This window comes from Bombina bombina, chromosome 3, assembly GCF_027579735.1.
Source record: "Bombina bombina isolate aBomBom1 chromosome 3, aBomBom1.pri, whole genome shotgun sequence".
NCBI lineage: Eukaryota > Metazoa > Chordata > Amphibia > Anura > Bombinatoridae > Bombina > Bombina bombina.
Genome location: NC_069501.1, coordinates 721,113,522 through 721,132,125, shown reverse-complemented (window position 1 = coordinate 721,132,125; position 18,604 = coordinate 721,113,522). Strand labels below are relative to the sequence as shown.

The 18,604-nt window shown below is 41.1% G+C and overlaps 1 protein-coding gene across 1 annotated transcript in view; it reads left to right on the top strand.

The window, feature by feature from the left end:
- The window catches only part of BBX (BBX high mobility group box domain containing), a 708,257-nt gene that overhangs the window by 26,293 nt on the left and 663,360 nt on the right, over positions 1-18,604 (top strand). The window lies entirely within an intron of this gene.

The following is an 18,604-nucleotide window of genomic DNA, read 5'->3' as shown; positions in this document are numbered from 1 at the left end:
CTTTAACGCCCACACAAGTGACGCCAAGTACCTCTAGTGCGTCTAATTCTTTTACTCTGCAGGAGATGGCTGCAGTTATGTCAACTACCCTTACAGAGGTTTTATCTAAAATACCAGTGTTACAGGGTAAACGCAGTAGGTCAGGTATTGTGAATACTGAATCCTCTGATGCTTTATTGGCTATTTCCGACGTACCCTCACAGTGCTCTGAGTTGGGGGTCAGGGAATTTCTGTCTGAGGGGGAACTTTCAGACTCAGGAAATATGTTACCTCAGACAGATTCGGACGTCATGTCCTTTAAATTTAAGCTTGAACACCTCCGCCTGTTAATTCGGGAGGTTTTAGTGACTCTGGATGATTGTGACCCTATTATGATACCACCAGAAAAATTGTGTAAGATGGACAAATATCTAGAAGTACTTACTTACACTGATGTTTTTCCGGTTCCTAAAAGAATTTCGGAAATTTATAAAAAAGGAATGGGATAGACCAGGTATACCGTTCTCTCCTCCTAATTTTAAGAAAATGTATCTCATATCAGACACCATTCGGGACTCTTGGCAGTCGGTCCCTAAGGTGGAGGGAGCTATATCTACCCTTGCTAAATGTACAACTCTCACCTATTGAGGACAGTTTGCTTTCAAAGACCACATGGATAAGAAGTTAGAGGGTCTTCTAAAGAAATTATTTATTCTTCAGGGTTTTCTTTTACAACCTACAGCTTGCATTGTTCCAGTTACTACTGCAGCAGCTTTTTGGTTTGATGCTCTAGAAGAGTCTCTGAAGGTTGAGACCCCATTAGAGGACATTTTGGATAGAATTAAGGCTCTCAAGCTAGCTAATTCTTTTATTACAGATGCCGCTTTTCAAATTGCTAAATTAGCGGCGAAAAATGCAAGATTTGCCATTTTAGCGCGTACAGCGTTATGGCTCAAATCCTGGTCTGCTGATGTGTCATCAAACTCTAAGCTTTTAGCTATTCCTTTCAAGGGTAAGACCCTATTCGGGCCTGAATTGAAGGAAATAATTTCTGACATTACTGGAGGTAAAGGCCGTGCCCTACCTCAGGATAAGTCCGCTAAGATGAGGGGTAAACAAAATAATTTTCGTTCCTTTTTTAATTTTAAAGGAGTACCCTCTGCTTCCTCTTCCTCCACAAAGCAGGAAGAGAATTTTGCTCAATCCAAGTCCGTCTGGAGACCCAACCAGGCTTGGAATAAAGGTAAACAATCCAAGAAGCCCGCTGCTGCTACAAAGACAGCATGAAGGCGCGGCCCCCGATCCGGGACCGGATCTAGTAGGGGGCAGACTTTCTTTCTTTGCTTGGGCAAGAGATGTTCAGGACCCCTGGGCATTGGAAATCGGGACCCACGGGTATCAACTGGAATTCAAGGATTTTCTCCCAAGAGGGATATTTCATCTTTCACGATTGTCTGTAGACCAGATAAAAAGAGAGGCGTTCTTACGCTGTGTAAAAGACCTCTCTACCATGGGAGTAATTTGTCCCGTTCCAAAACTGGAACAGGGGCAGGGGTTTTACTCAAATCTTTTCGTGGTTCCCAAAAAAGCGGGAACTTTCAGACCCATTTTAGATCTCAAGTGTCTAAACAAGTTTCTCAGAGTTCCATTGTTCAAGATGGAGACTATACAAACAATTTTACCAATGATCCAGGAGGGTCAATATATGACTACTGTGGACTTGAAGGATGCATACCTTCATAGCCCCATTGACAAGGATCATCATCAGTTCCTAAGGTTTGTTTTCCTGGACAAACCTTTTCAGTTCGTGGCTCTTCCCTTCAGGTTGGCCACAGCACCCAGGATCTTCACAAAGGTTCTAGGGTCCCTTCTGGCGGTTCTCAGACCGCGGGGCATAGCCGTGGCGCCTTATCTGGACGATATTTTGATTCGGGCGTCAACTTATCTGACAAAATCTCACACGTATTGTCCTTCCTGAGAACTCACGATTGGAAGGTGAACATAGAAAAGAGTTCACTTGTTCCACGGACATGGGTTCCCTTCTTGGGAACTCTGATAGACTCGGTAGACGTGAAAATATTTCTGACGGAGGTCAGAAAGTCAAAGATTCTAAATACTTGCCGAGCACTACAGTCCATTCCTCGGCCATCAGTGGCTCAGTGTATGGAGGTAATTGGATTAATGGTAGCGGCAATGGACATCATTCCGTTTGCTCGCTTTCATCTCAGACCACTGCAGCTGGGCATGCTCGGACAGTGGAATGGGGACTATGCGAATTTATCTCCTCAGATAAATCTGGATCAAGAGACCAGAGACTCTCTTCTTTGGTGGTTGTCGCCGGATCATCTGTCTCAGGGGACTTGTTTCCGCAGACCCTTGGGGGTGATGGTGACAACGGACGTCAGTCTACTGGGCTGAGGTGCAGTCTGGAATTCCCTGAAGGCTCAGGGTGTTTGGACTCTCTAGAGATTGGAGTCTCTACTTCCAATCAATATTCTGGAACTGAGAGCAATATTCAATGCGCTTCAGGCGTGGCCTCAGTTGGCTTCGGCCAAATTCATCAGATTCCAGTCGGACAATATCACGACTGTGGCTTATATCAATCATCAGGGGGGAACAAGGAGTTCCTTAGCGATGATAGAAGTATCCAAGATAATCCGATGGGTGGAGGCCCACTCTTGCTATCTATCGGCAATCTACATCCCAGGAGTAGAGAACTGGGAAGCAGTCGTCAGACTTTTCATCCGGGGGAGTGGGAACTCTACCCGGAGGTTTTTGCCTCACTGATTCTCCAATGGGGCAGGCCGGAATTGGATCTGATGGCATCTCGACAGAATGCCAAGCTTCCACGATACGGATCCAGGTCGAGGGATCCCCAGGCCGAACTGATAGATGCCTTGGCAGTTCAACCTAGCTTATGTGTTTCCACCGTTTCCTCTCCTTCCACGCGTGATTGCTCGGATCAGAGAGCTTCAGTAATCCTGATCGCGCCTGCGTCGCCACGCAGGACTTGGTATGCGGATCTAGTGGACATGTCCTCTCTGCCACTGTGGAAACTTCCTTTGAGACCAGATCTTCTCATTCAAGGACCTTTCCAACATCCAAATCTAAATTCTCTGCAGCTGACTGCTTGGAGGTTGAACGCTTGATCTTATCTAAGCAAGGATTCTCAGATTCGGTCATTGATACTTTGATACAGGCATGTAAGCCTGTCACTAGAAAAATCTATCATAAGATATGGCGTAAATATCTATTGGTGTGAATCCAAGGGCTACTCATGGCGTAAAGTTTGGATTCCTAGGATTCTGTCTTTTCTCCAAGAAGGATTGGAGAAAAGGTTATCAGCAAGTTCCTTAAAGGGACAGATTTCTGCTTTGTCAATTTTGCTTCACAAACGTTTGGCAGATGTTCAGTCTTTTTGTCAGGGTCTAACCAGAATTAAGCCTGTATTTAGACCAATTACTCCTCCCTGGAGTTTGAATTTAGTTCTTCAAGGGGTTCCGTTTGAACCAATGCATTCCATAGATATTAAATTGCTATCTTGGAAAGTTTTGTTTTTGGTTGCTATTTCTTCTGCTCGTAGAGTTTCTGAGCTTTCAGCGTTACAATGTGATTCGCCTTATCTTATATTTCATTCTGATATGGTGGTTTTGCGTACCAAACCTGGATTTCTTCCTAAGGTTGTTTCTAATAAGAATATTAATCAGGAAATTGTTGTTCCTTCCTTGTGTCCTAATCCTTCTTCTAAGAAGGAGCGTCTCTTACATAATCTGGACGTGGTCCATGCCTTAAAGTTTTACTTACAGGCGATTAAGGATTTCCGTCAATCATCTTCATTATTCATTGTTTATTCTGGAAAGCGTAGGGGTCAGAAAGCTACGGCTACCTCTTTCTTTTTGGCTGAGGAGTATCATCCGCCTGGCATATGAGACTGCTGGACAGCAGCCTCCTAAAAGAATTACGGCTCATTCTACTAGGGCTGTGGCTTCCACATGGGCCTTTAAAAACGATGCTTCTGTTGAACAGATTTGCAAGGCTGCGACTTGGTTGTCTCTTCATACTTTTTCTAAATTTAATACTTTTGATGTTTTTGGGAGACAGGTTCTTCAAGCAGTGGTGCCTTCCGTTTACGTCTCTGTCTTGTCCCTCCCGTTTCATCCGTGTCCTGTAGCTTTGATATTGTATCCCACAAGTAAGGATGAAATCCTTGGACTCGTATCTTGTAGAAGAAAAGGAAATTTATGCTTACCTGATAACTTGATTTCTTCTGCGATACGACGAGTCCACGGCCCTCCCTGTCATTTTAAAGACAGATTATATTTTATTTTTTACAACTTCAGTCACCTCTGCACCTTTAGCTTTTTCTTTCTCTTCCTAAACCTTCGGTCGACTGACTGGGAATGGAGGGAAGGGAGGAGCTATATATACAGCTCTGCTGTGGTGCTCTTTGCCACTTCCTGTTAGCAGGAGGTTAATATCCCACAAGTAAGGATGAAATCCGTGGACTCGTCGTATCGTAGAAGAAATTAATTTATCAGGTAAGCATAAATTTCCTTTTTTTGTGGCCAAACTTTGTTATATTAAGTCTCTCCCTCTTTTGCTCGCTGCTCTCATTTGTTTATAGAGGGCTATGATGTTTGCGTTTTGATTTTACTTTTGTATAAGAATTTTATCATAAGCATTTTTTTCCTATTCCTGAAACTGCTATTTTGAGGAAATTGGATATTTTTGTTTAAATGTTATTTTTTCTTTTTTGTTACATTTTGTAAGATGTCTCAAACTGATCCTTCCTCTGATGTTACTGTAGAAACTAAGCTGCCTGAACACAATTAGCTGATCTTACTACTTCAGCTCAAATATGTGGCACTTATAGAAACATTATCAGCATGTAATAATTTGTCATAAGTACAAATACATCTACTGTTATACCTTCACAGTCTAATGTACATGATATTCCCGCAGATACGAAAAATTATATTGCTGCAGCCATAGAGAAGGCTATGACTGCTATTCCGCCTTCAAATAAACGTAAAAGGTCTTTCCAAACTTGTCATAAATCTGATGAAATTAGTATTGTCGAACAGCATACTGAAGTATCCTCTGATGAGGATCTCTGGCTCAGAGGATCCGGCATCAGTGAAATTGACAAATCTTCTTTTCTATTTAAGATTGAATATATTCGTTCTTTATTAAAGGAAGTATTGTTTACATTGGGTATTGATGAGTCTAGTCCTCTTGGTAACAAAATTAGTAATTGTTTGTTTGAATTCTGTTTTTAAAACTTCTGAAGTTTTTCCTATTCCAGATGCTATCTCTAATATGATTACTAAAGAATGGTCTAAGCTTGGTACTTCTTTTAACTCTTCTAGGTTTAAGAAGTTGTATCATTTGCCTGTGGCCAATTTAGAGTTTTGGGAAAAAGTCACTAAGGTTGATGGGGCCTTTTCCACTCTTGCTAAATGTACTACTATTCCTCTTTAGATAGGAAAATTGAATCTCATCTTAGAAGAGCATATTTACATACTGGCTATATTCTTAGACCTGCTATTTCTATGGCTGATGTTGCTGCTTCAACTTTTTGGTTCGACATCTTAGCACAGCAGTTAACAGATCCTGAACTGTCTAGCATTGTTCTTTTACTTCAACATGCTAATCATTTCATTTGTGAGGCTATATTTGATGTCATTAAAATTGATATTAAATCTATGTCTTTAGCTATTCTAACTAGAAAAACTTTGTGGTCTAAATCTAGATTACCATCTCTATCGTTTCATGGTAATAATTTATTTGGTTCTCAATTGGATTCTATTATCTCCTCTATCACTTGGGGAAAAGGAGTTTTTCTGCCCCAAGATAAGAAATCTAAGGGTAAGTTTACAGCTCCCAATCGTTTTTCGTTCCTTTCGTCAGAATAGAGAACAAAAAACCTCTCCTTCCCCCCCCCCCAAGGACTCTGGATCTAATTGGAGACCTCCAAATTGGAAAAAATTCTAAGCCTTATAAGAAACCGAATACAGCCCCTAAGACTGCATGAAGGTTCGGCCCTCAAATCGGCTTAACTGGTGGGGGGCAGATTGAAATTATTTCAAGACATTTGGACAGATTCTGTTCAAAATCAGTGGATTCAGGATATTGTTTCTCAAGGGTATAGAATAGGTTTCAGAATAAGACCTCCCATGGGAAGATTCTTACTTTCTCATGTTCCAACAAACCCTGTGAAGGCTAAGGCTTTTCAGAAGTCTGTTTCAGACCTAGAGCTTTCAGAGGTGATTGTTCCTGTTCCTCAGCAGGAACAGGGTTTTTGTTTTTATTCAAATCTGTTAATTGTCCCAAAGAAAGAAGATTTGTTAAGACCAATCCTGGATCTGAAAACTTTAAATTGTTTTGTAAGAGTCTCAACTTTCAAGATGGTGACTATAATGACTATTCTGCCTTTTGTTCAGCAAGGTCATTTCATGTCCACAATAGACTAACAGGACACTTATCTTCACATTCCGATTTATCCAGACCACTATCGTTTTCTGAGATTCTCTTTTCTAGACAAGCATGACCAATTTGGCGCTCTTCTGTTTGGCCTAGCGACAGCTCCAAGAATTTTCTCGAAGGTTCTCGGTGCCCTTCTATCTGTAATCGGAGAGCAGGGTATTGCGGTGTTTCCTTATTTGGACGATATCTTGGTACTTGCTCAATCTTTTTTCATTTTAGCAGAATCTCACACAAAGCAACTAGTGTTGTTTCTTCAAAGACATGGTTGGAGGATCAATTTACAAGAGAGTTTCTTGATTCCTCAGACAAGGGTCACCTTTTTAGGTTTCTGGATAGATTCAGTGTCCATGACTCTTTCTCTAACAGACCAGAGACGAATGAAGTTGGTTTTAGCTTGTCTAAACCTTCAGTCTCTATAATTCCCTTCAGTGGCTACGTGCATGGAAGTTTTAGGTCTCATGACTGCATCGGACGCAATCCCCTTTGCTTATTTTCATATGAGACCTCTACAGCTTTGCATGTTGCACTAATGGTGCAGGGATTATACTCGGGTATCACAGTTGATATACTTAAATCCCAACACTCCACTCTCTCTGACCTTTGGTCACCTTATTGTTCAAGGGGCCTCCTTTGTTCATCCTTCCTGGACTGTGATCTCAACAGATGCAAGTCTTCCAGGTTGGGGAGCTGTCTGGGGGTCTCTAACAGTACAAGGGGTTTGGAATTCTCAAGAGGCGAGATTACCAATGAATATTTTAGAACTGTGCTATTTTCAGAGCTCTAAAGGTTTAACCTCTATTAATGAGAGAACTTTGCATTCATTTTCAGACAGACAATATCACAACAGTGGCATATGTCAATTATCAAGGGGGGACTCGTAGTCCTTCAGCAATGAAAGAAGTGTCTCGGATACTTTCTTGGGCGGCATCAACTCCTGTCAAATTTCTGCGATTCATATCCCAGGTGTAGACAATTGGGAAGCAAATTATCTCAGCAATCAGACTTTACATTCCGGGGAGTGGTCTCCATCCAGATGTGTTTTTTTATCTTGTACAGATGTGGGGTCCTCCAGAGATTGATCTGATGGCCTCTCGTCTGAACAAGAAGCTTCCCAGGTACCTTTCCAGGTCCAAGGATCCTCAGGCGGAGATGGTGGATGTTTTAGCAGTTCATTGGTTTTACCAACCTGCTTACATTTTTTTTTTTTTTCTGGTTCTTCTTCCATGGGTGATTTCCAAGATTATAATGGAACAATTGTATGTGTTTCTGATGGCACCAGCATGGCCTCACAGGTTTTGGTATGCAGATCTTGTCCGGATGTCCAGTTGCCAGCCTTGGCCACTTCTATTAAGGCCAGACCTTCTGTCTCAAGGGCTGTTTTTCCATCAGGATCTCTATATTTGAAGGCATGGAAATTGAACGCTTAGTCATAGAGGTTTCTCTGACTCGGTTATTAGCACTATGATACAGGCTTGTAAGTCCGTTTCAAGGAAGATTTATCATCTGGTTTGGAAAACCTATATTTTATGGTGTTCCACTCATGATTATTCTTGGCATTCAAAATTCCTAGGATTTTACAGTTTCTTCAGGATGGTTTGGATAAAGGGTCGTCTGCAAACACTTTGAAAGGACAAATCTCTGCTCTTTCTGTCTTATTTCATAGAAAGATTGATAAGCTTCCTGATATTCACTGTTTTGTTCAGGCTTTGATTCGTATTAAACCTGTTATTCAATCTATTTCTCCTCCTTGGAGTCTCAATTTGGCATTGAAGATTTTACAGGCTCCTCCTTTTGAGCCTATGCATTCTCTGGATATTAAATTACTTTCTTGGAAAGTATTATTTTTTTTTGGCTATCTCTTCTGCTAGAAGAGTTTCTGAATTGTCTGCTCTCTCTTGTGAGTCTCCTTATCCGATTATCCATCAACATAAAGTTGTTTAGCGGACTTCGTTTACATTTTTGGCCATAGTTGTGAATTCTAACAACATTAATAAGGAAATTGTTGTTCCTTCCTTGTGTCCTAATCCTAAGAATACTCTTGAAAAGTCTTTACATTCTTTGGATGTGGTAAGAGCGTTGAGATATTATTATGTTGAGGATACTAAAGATTTCAGAAAGACTTCTAGTCAATTTTTTTTATTTTTTTCTGGCTCCAGGAAAGGTCAGAAAGCCTCTGCCATTTCTCTGGCATCTTGGTTGAAACTTTTTATTCACAAAGCTTATTTGGAGGCGGGGCAGTCTCCTCCTCAGCGAATTACAGCTCATTCTATTAGATCAGTTGCAAAGTCTTGGGCTTTCAAGAATGAAGCTTCAGGTGATCAAATTTGCAAAGCAGCAACTTGGTCTGCGTTGCATACATATAGTAAATTTTACCATTTTGATGTGTTTGTTTCTTCGGGAAGCAGCCTTTGGTAGAAAGGTTCTAAAGGCAGCTGTCTCAATTTGATTCTTGTGCCTTTTTGATTTGAGGTGTTTTTTTTTGTTTTTTTTTAATTTTTAAGAAAACTTAATTATTTTTTTGGATTTAATTTCTCAGCGGATATTACCGTTTTTTATTTTATCCCTCCCTCTCTAGTGATTCATGAACTTCCACAGCTTGGGTATTATATCCCATATGTCACTAGCTCATGGACTCTTCCCACTTACATGAAAGAAAACATAAGTTATGTAAGAACTTACCTGATAAATTCATTTCTTTCATAGTGGCAAGAGTCCATGAGACCCACCCTATGTTTTGGGGGTTATGATTTTTTTGTGTATAAAGCACATTATTTTCTTCTGTTAAGTGTGATCAGTCCACGGGTCATCATTACTTCTGGGATATTAACTGCTCCCCTACAGGAAGTGCAAGAGGATTCACCCAGCAGAGCTGCATATAGCTCCTCCCCTCTACGTCACTCCTAGTCATTCTCTTGCACCCAGCAACTAGATAGGTCGTGTGAGAGGACTATGGTGATTATACTTAGTTTTATATCTTCAATCAAAAGTTTGTTATTTTAAAATAGCACCGGAGTGTGTTATTACCTCTCTGGCAGAGTTTGAGGAAGAATCTACCAGAGTTTTGCTATGATTTTAGCCGGAGTAGTTAAGATCATATTGCTGTTCTCGGCCATCTGAGGAGTGAGGTAAACTTCAGATCAGGGGACAGCGGGCAGATGAATCTGCATAGAGGTATGTAGCAGTTTTTATTTTCTGACAATGGAATTGATGAGAAAATCCTGCCATACCGATATAATGTCATGTATGTATACTTTACACTTCAGTATTCTGGGAGAATGGTACTTCACTAGAATTACACTGTAAGAAGGACATAAAGCTGTTTAATAACTAGAGATTATGTTTAACGTTTTTGCTGGAATGTAAAATCGTTTTCATTTGCTGAGGTACTGTGTGAATAAATGTTTGGGCACCATTTTTCCACTTGGCAGTTGCTTAAATCTGTTTTTTCTGTCAGTTTCTGTTCTCCCTCACTGCTGTGTGTGTGGGGGAGGGGCGCTTTTACTATGCATCAAATATTTCAGTCAGCAACTCATTGTATTCCCTGCATGATCTGGTTCATCTCTACAGAGCTCAGGGGTCTTCAAAACTTATTTTGAGGGAGGTAATTTCTCTCAGCAGAGCTGTGAGAATTATAGTTTGACTGAAATAAAAACTTTTATTCTGTAATTTGTTTCCTGCTTTCAGAAATTGTTATCTTTGCTAATGGGATTAAACCTTTGCTAAAGTTGTGTTGTTTACAAGGATTGAGGCTATAACTGTTTCAATTTATTAATTTTTAACTGTCATAGATCTTCTGTGCTTCTTAAAGGCACAGTACGTTTTAATATTATTCTATTTGAATTGTATTTCCAAGTTGCAAGTTTATTTGCTAGTGTGTTAAACATGTCTGATTCAGAAGATGATACCTGTGTCATTTGTTGCAATGCCAAAGTGGAGCCCAATAGAAATTTATGTACTAACTGTATTGATGCTACTTTAAATAAAAATCAATCTGTACAAATTGAACAAATTTCACCAAACAACGAGGGGAGAGTTATGCCGACTAACTCGCCTCACGTGTCAGTACCTACATCTCCCGCTCAGAGGGAGGTGCGTGATATTGTAGCGCCGAGTACAGCTGGGCGGCCATTACAAATCACATTACAGGATATGGCTACTGTTATGACTGAAGTTTTGGCTAAATTACCAGAACTAAAAGGTAAGCGTGATCACTCTGGGGTGAGAACAGAGTGCGCTGATAATATTAGGGCCATGTCAGACACTGCGTCACAGGTGGCAGAACATGAGGACGGAGAACTTCATTCTGTGGGTGACGGTTCTGATCCAAACAGACTGGATTCAGATATTTCAAATTTTAAATTTAAACTGGAAAACCTCCGTGTATTACTAGGGGAGGTGTTAGCGGCTCTGAATGATTGTAACACAGTTGCAATACCAGAGAAAATGTGTAGGTTGGATAAATATTTTGCGGTACCGACGAGTACTGAGGTTTTTCCTATACCTAAGAGACTTACTGAAATTGTTACTAAGGAGTGGGATAGACCCGGTGTGCCGTTCTCACCCCCTCCGATATTTAGAAAAATGTTTCCAATAGACGCCACCACAAGGGACTTATGGCAAACGGTCCCTAAGGTGGAGGGAGCAGTTTCTACTTTAGCTAAGCGTACCACTATCCCGGTGGAGGATAGCTGTGCTTTTTCAGATCCAATGGATAAAAAGTTAGAGGGTTACCTTAAGAAAATGTTTGTTCAACAAGGTTTTATATTGCAACCCCTTGCATGCATTGCGCCGATCACGGCTGCAGCGGCATTCTGGATTGAGTCTCTGGAAGAGAACATTGGTTCAGCTACTCTGGACGACATTACGGACAGGCTTAGAGTCCTTAAACTAGCTAATTCATTCATTTCGGAGGCCGTAGTACATCTTACTAAACTTACGGCGAAGAATTCAGGATTCGCCATTCAGGCACGCAGGGCGCTGTGGCTAAAATCCTGGTCAGCTGATGTTACTTCTAAGTCTAAATTGCTTAATATACCTTTCAAAGGGCAGACCTTATTCGGGCCCGGGTTGAAAGAGATTATCGCTGACATTACAGGAGGTAAAGGCCATGCCCTGCCTCAGGACAAAGCCAAGACTAGACAGTCTAGTTTTCGTTCCTTTCGTAATTTCAAAGCAGGAGCAGCATCAACTTCCTCTGCACCAAAACAGGAAGGAGCTGTTGCTCGCTACAGACAAGGCTGGAAACCTAACCAGTCCTGGAACAAGGGCAAGCAGACTAGGAAACCTGCTGCTGCCCCCAAAACAGCATGAATTGAGGGCCCCCGATCCGGGATCGGATCTAGTGGGGGGCAGACTTTCTCTCTTCGCCCAGGCTTGGGCAAGAGATGTTCAGGATCCCTGGGCGCTAGAGATAATATCTCAGGGATACCTTCTGGACTTCAAATACTCTCCTCCAAGAGAGAGATTTCATCTGTCAAGATTGTCAACAATCCAGACAAAGAAAGAGGCTTTTCTACGCTGCGTACAAGAGCTCTTGTTAATGGGAGTAATCCATCCAGTTCCACGATCGGAACAGGGACAGGGGTTTTACTCAAATCTGTTTGTGGTTCCCAAAAAAGAGGGAACTTTCAGACCAATCCTGGACTTAAAGATCCTAAACAAATTCCTAAGAGTTCCATCGTTCAAGATGGAGACTAATCGGACAATTTTACCTATGATCCAAGAGGGTCAGTACATGATCACTGTAGATTTAAAAGATGCTTACCTGCACATACCGATTCACAAAGATCATTACCGGTACCTAAGGTTTGCCTTCCTAGACAGGCATTACCAGTTTGTGGCTCTTCCATTCGGATTGGCTACAGCGCCAAGAATCTTCACAAAGGTTCTGGGTGCTCTTCTGGCGGTACTAAGACCGCGGGGAATCTCGGTAGCTCCATACCTAGACGACATTCTGATACAAGCTTCAAGCTTTCAAACTGCCAAATCTCATACAGAGTTAGTGCTGGCATTTCTAAGGTCACATGGATGGAAGGTGAACGAAAAGAAAAGTTCACTCGTTCCACTCACAAGAGTTCCCTTCCTGGGGACTCTTATAGATTCTGTAGAAATGAAGATTTACCTGACAGAGGACAGGCTATCAAGACTTCAAAGTGCTTGCCGCACTCTTCATTCCATTCAACACCCGTCAGTGGCTCAATGTATGGAGGTAATCGGCTTAATGGTAGCGGCAATGGACATAGTACCCTTTGCACGCTTACACCTCAGACCACTGCAACTTTGCATGCTAGGTCAGTGGAATGGGGATTACTCAGACTTATCCCCTTCTCTGAATCTGGATCAAGAGACCAGAAATTCTCTTCTATGGTGGCTTTCTCGGCCACACCTGTCCAGGGGGATGCCATTCAGCAGACCAGACTGGACAATTGTAACAACAGACGCCAGCCTTCTAGGTTGGGGTGCCGTCTGGAATTCCCTGAAGGCTCAGGGACTATGGAGTCAGGAGGAGAGTTTCCTGCCAATAAACATTCTGGAATTGAGAGCAGTTCTCAATGCCCTCCTGGCTTGGCCCCAGTTGACAACTCGGGGGTTCATCAGGTTTCAGTCGGACAACATCACGACTGTAGCTTACATCAACCATCAGGGAGGGACAAGAAGCTCCCTAGCTATGATGGAAGTATCAAAGATAATTCGCTGGGCAGAGTCTCACTCTTACCACCTGTCAGCAATCCACATCCCGGGAGTGGAGAACTGGGAGGCGGATTTCTTAAGTCGTCAGACTTTTCATCCGGGGGAGTGGGAACTTCATCCGGAGGTCTTTGCCCAAATACTTCGACGTTGGGGCAAACCAGAGATAGATCTCATGGCGTCTCGACAGAACGCCAAGCTTCCTCGTTACGGGTCCAGATCCAGGGATCCAGGAGCAGTCCTGATAGATGCTCTGACAGCACCTTGGGACTTCAGGATGGCTTACGTGTTTCCACCCTTCCCGTTGCTTCCTCGATTGATAGCCAGAATCAAACAAGAGAGAGCATCAGTGATTCTAATAGCACCTGCGTGGCCACGCAGGACTTGGTATGCAGACCTGGTGGACATGTCATCCTGTCCGCCTTGGTCTCTACCTCTGAAACAGGACCTTCTGATACAGGGTCCCTTCAAACATCAAAATCTAACTTCTCTGAAGCTGACTGCTTGGAAATTGAACGCTTAATTTTATCAAGACGTGGGTTTTCTGAGTCAGTTATTAGTACCTTAATACAGACTAGGAAACCTGTTACCAGAAAGATTTACCATAAGATATGGCGTAAATACCTACATTGGTGTGAATCCAAAGGTTACTCTTGGAGTAAGGTTAGGATTCCTAGGATATTGTCTTTTCTACAAGAAGGTTTAGAAAAGGGTTTTTCTGCTAGTTCATTAAAGGGACAGATCTCAGCTCTGTCCATTCTGTTACACAAACGTCTGTCAGAAGTTCCTGACGTCCAGGCTTTTTGTCAGGCTTTGGCCAGGATTAAGCCTGTGTTTAAAACTGTTGCTCCACCATGGAGTTTAAACCTTGTTCTTAATGTTTTACAGGGCGTTCCGTTTGAACCCCTTCATTCCATTGATATAAAGTTGTTATCTTGGAAAGTTCTATTTTTAATGGCTATTTCCTCGGCTCGAAGAGTCTCTGAATTATCAGCCTTACATTGTGATTCTCCTTATTTGATTTTTCATTCGGATAAGGTAGTCCTGCGTACTAAACCTGGGTTCTTACCTAAGGTAGTTACTAACAGGAATATCAATCAAGAGATTGTTGTTCCTTCTTTATGCCCAAATCCTTCTTCAAAGAAGGAACGTCTACTGCACAACCTGGATGTAGTCCGGGCTCTAAAATTTTACTTGCAGGCAACTAAGGAATTCCGACAAACGTCTTCTCTGTTTGTCATTTACTCTGGGCAGAGGAGAGGTCAAAAAGCTTCCGCTACCTCTCTTTCTTTTTGGCTTCGTAGCATAATTCGTTTAGCTTATGAGACTGCTGGACAGCAGCCCCCTGAAAGAATTACAGCTCATTCTACTAGAGCTGTGGCTTCCACTTGGGCCTTCAAGAATGAGGCCTCTGTTGAACAGATTTGCAAGGCTGCAACTTGGTCTTCGCTTCATACTTTTTCCAAATTTTACAAATTTGACACCTTTGCTTCATCGGAGGCTATTTTTGGGAGAAAGGTTCTTCAGGCAGTGGTTCCTTCTGTATAAAGAGTCTGCCTATCCCTCCCGTCATCCGTGTACTTTTGCTTTGGTATTGGTATCCCAGAAGTAATGATGACCCGTGGACTGATCACACTTAACAGAAGAAAACATAATTTATGCTTACCTGATAAATTCCTTTCTTCTGTAGTGTGATCAGTCCACGGCCCGCCCTGTTTTTAAGGCAGGTAAATATTTTTTAATTTATACTCCAGTCACCACTTCACCCTTGGCTTTTCCTTTCTCGTTGGTCCTTGGTCGAATGACTGGGAGTGACGTAGAGGGGAGGAGCTATATGCAGCTCTGCTGGGTGAATCCTCTTGCACTTCCTGTAGGGGAGCAGTTAATATCCCAGAAGTAATGATGACCCGTGGACTGATCACACTACAGAAGAAAGGAATTTATCAGGTAAGCATAAATTATGTTTTTCCAGTTCCTCTTTTCGTATGCTATTTACTCCTTCTTTTTTTTTTTTTTTTTTTTTACACCTCACTACTTGGCTATATGTTAAACTGAGGTATGAGTGAGGTGGGAGGTGTATTTATAGGCATTTTAAGGTTTGGGAAATGTAGGAATGTATATCCCATACGTCACTAGCTCATGGACTCATGGAGCCCTTTTTTATTGGTGGATGAATTTATCCATAAATAAGCAAGAATAACCCAGGTTATTCACCAAAAATGGGCCGGCATCTAAACTTACATTCTTGCATTTCAAATAAAAGATACCAAGAGAATGAAGAAAATTTGCTAATAGGAGTAAATGAGAAATTTGCTTAAAATTGCATGCTCTATCTGTATCATGAAAGAAAAAAATTGGGTTCAGTGTTCCTTTAAGCTTAATAAATCTGTTCTAAGAAATTGGTGGGTTGCTGCTCCTTTTGTTTCGTGATTACTCTTGGGGTATTGTGCTTTACCCTAGGAGCTGTGGTGCTCAGGTACTGGAAGATTTTGGATTGTATTGGCTCAAAAAAGTGATTCACAAGGCTTACTTGAAGGCGGGAAAGTCTTGCAGCTCTTTCTACAAGAGTGGTTGCAACATGGTTTAATTTTTTTTATATTATGAGTCTTTGTAGTTGATTTGCAAAGCTGCAACTTGTCACCTCTGCAAACTTTTTGCTTTTTTTTGTTTTGCTTCTATGCAATCAGCTTTTGGCAGCAAAGTCCTTCAGGCCAGAAAAATTTTCCACCCTTTCCGTAAGCTAGACCTTTTAGCTTAAGTATTAATCCAATGTTATGGAAGACTGTGGACCATAATCATTTTACAAAATAAAATAAAAAATTATGCTTACCTGACAAATTATTTTCTTTCAGAATCAATGTTGGTCCACAGGCCCTGCCGGTTTTAGTCTTTACGTGACAGTTCTAATGACACCTCTACAGACTCTGCTTTGTCTTTCCTACTTATCTGTTTCCTTTTCTCTACTCTGCTATATGTTAAACTAAGAGAGAGCTAGGAGGTGGGAGGATTTTAAGATCTGAGGACTATAGACCATCATCATTCCGAAAGAAAATAATTTATCGGGTAAGCAAAAATTTTGTATACAGACAACCATTTTGGGCTAGATTACAAGTGAAGCGTTATTTAGTGCTTGTGCGCTAACTGCACTAGAAGTAAGCTATTTGTGTGCGTCGGTTGGGCTCGTATTAAAAGTTAAAAGTTTTTGCTTGCAGGCTAAACCAATGTGCGCAAAAAAATGAACTTACAATATTGCGCGCACATTAACCTTACCCCCCCCCCATAGAAGTTGCTAACCCGAACGCATATTCTTAGTGCACTAACCCGACATGAAAATATGAATATTTAACATTCCAATGTTCCTCACATAGCAGAATATGTTCTACTTATTCATAAATACATATTTCTTTCCAATGGCATGGAGAGTCCACAAATCATTCATTACTGTTGGCAATTTCAACGCCTGGCCAACATGAGGAGGCAGACAAAACTTACAAGTATCCCTCCCACTTCCCCTACTCCCCCAGTCATTCTTTGCCTCTGTTACTTGGGGGTTACCTCAGAGCGGACCTTCTACTTCAGGGTCCTTTCCTTACCAAAATCTAGATTCTCTGAGGCTGACTGCGTGGAGATTGAACTTCTAGTCCTGTCTAAAAGAGTTTTTTCTGAAAGGGTCATTGATACTTTGATCCAGACTCGTAAAGCCAGTTACTCGTCGAATGTATCACAGGGTGTGGCGTACCTACCTATCCTAGTGTGAAGCTCAAGATTTCCCTTGGCACTAGGTGATAATTCCTCGTACAGGTATACCTCGCTCATACAGCGGGTTAGGGACCAGAGCCCCTATGTAAAGTGAAAACCGCCTTAAAGTGAAACAACATTGTTTTAGATTTCTTTTCACTTGCTAGTGTGTTTAAAAATGTGAAAACCTGTTTGAACTAATATAATATATATATATATATATATATATATATATATATATAATGTGTTTAATTGAACACCAGCACAGAATTCAATAAAAACTGTACCTGTAAAATAGTGACAATTAAAGTAGTAACATTTGCCAGACTACAACACTGAGACATAACAACTTTTCTCGCAATCTCACGATGAGTACCACACTGTTTCAAAATCATTGGAGGTTGAACTTCAATACCTGTATTCTGTTGTTTCTCTTAGAGGATTTGGAGAAGGGTTTGTCAGCTAGTTCTCTCAAGGTAATGATTTCTGCTCTCTCAATGTTACACAAGAAGTTAGCTAGTCTTCCAGACATTCAGTCTTTTGTTCAGGCCCTGGTTAGAATCAGGCCTGTGTTTAAACCTGTTGTTCCTCCTTGGAGTCTTAAAAGGATAGTAAAGTCCAAATTGGTGGTTCAGACAATACGGGAATGAGCTGGGTACGTCCTAATTAAGTGTTCTTTGTTGTACTGACTAGTGATTGTAAGGCATTATTGGATCACTGTAACTGCATTAGTAACATGGTAGGGACTTCTGATTATATATCATGATTATTTATCACTATTAGCTAGTACAATTATTTATAACATGTATCTAAGTATACAACTCCCTATGTCTTGCACATTACTATTTGAACTTGTTACATGAATCTTACTGGGATTTAGCGATCTAACACTTCATTCGGCTTGTATAGTGTTGGCATATAAAATGTAATATACACTGTGCCTGCAGCCAATTCGTCTTATATATATGTATGTACCTATTAATCTTGTATGTTCACACAATGATTGCTTTGTGCTTTCACTTTGGGATTGTCTATATTGTATTAGATATTGGTTAATTTGTATCTTCATTTGTATATACTTTGGTGGTACAGTAGCTGGCTGCCTAGACAACCATTTTGGCACAATTTCTGTTCACTGGGGAGGGTCCTAGAGGGTATAAATGTTTGCTAGTCACATTTCATTGTTGGTCTAAAGGGGAGCTGTCCCCGAAACGTTGCGTAAATAAAAGCTACTATTGCTATTCTTTAAGACCAATGAGTGCTGTCTTCGATTACACACACACACATATATATATATATATATATATATATATATATATATATATATATATATATATATATATATATATATATATGTATGTTTATAATAAATTAAATAAAATAAAAATATATATATATATATATTTTAATATTTTTATTTGACTGAAAATGAGCCCTGCTCCTGTCCAGGAATCCAATACAGGCATACTAGCAATTGGGGTGGGGGGCTGCTCCTTTCAGAAATGCTGTGCCTTACTGATATAAAATACATTGTAGATGCAGTTAAGTTAACCCAGCAGCAGAGGGGACTGCAGTTTTAGCCTTTTTGGGAGCTGTGGGGTTAACTGCATCTGCTATGTATTTGAGCCTTTTCTCAGAGGAGCAGGAAATTGTGTGAGAGCTTCCATAATGATTACATACCCTAAGTTTCAGACTGCAGACGTCCCTAGGGGGA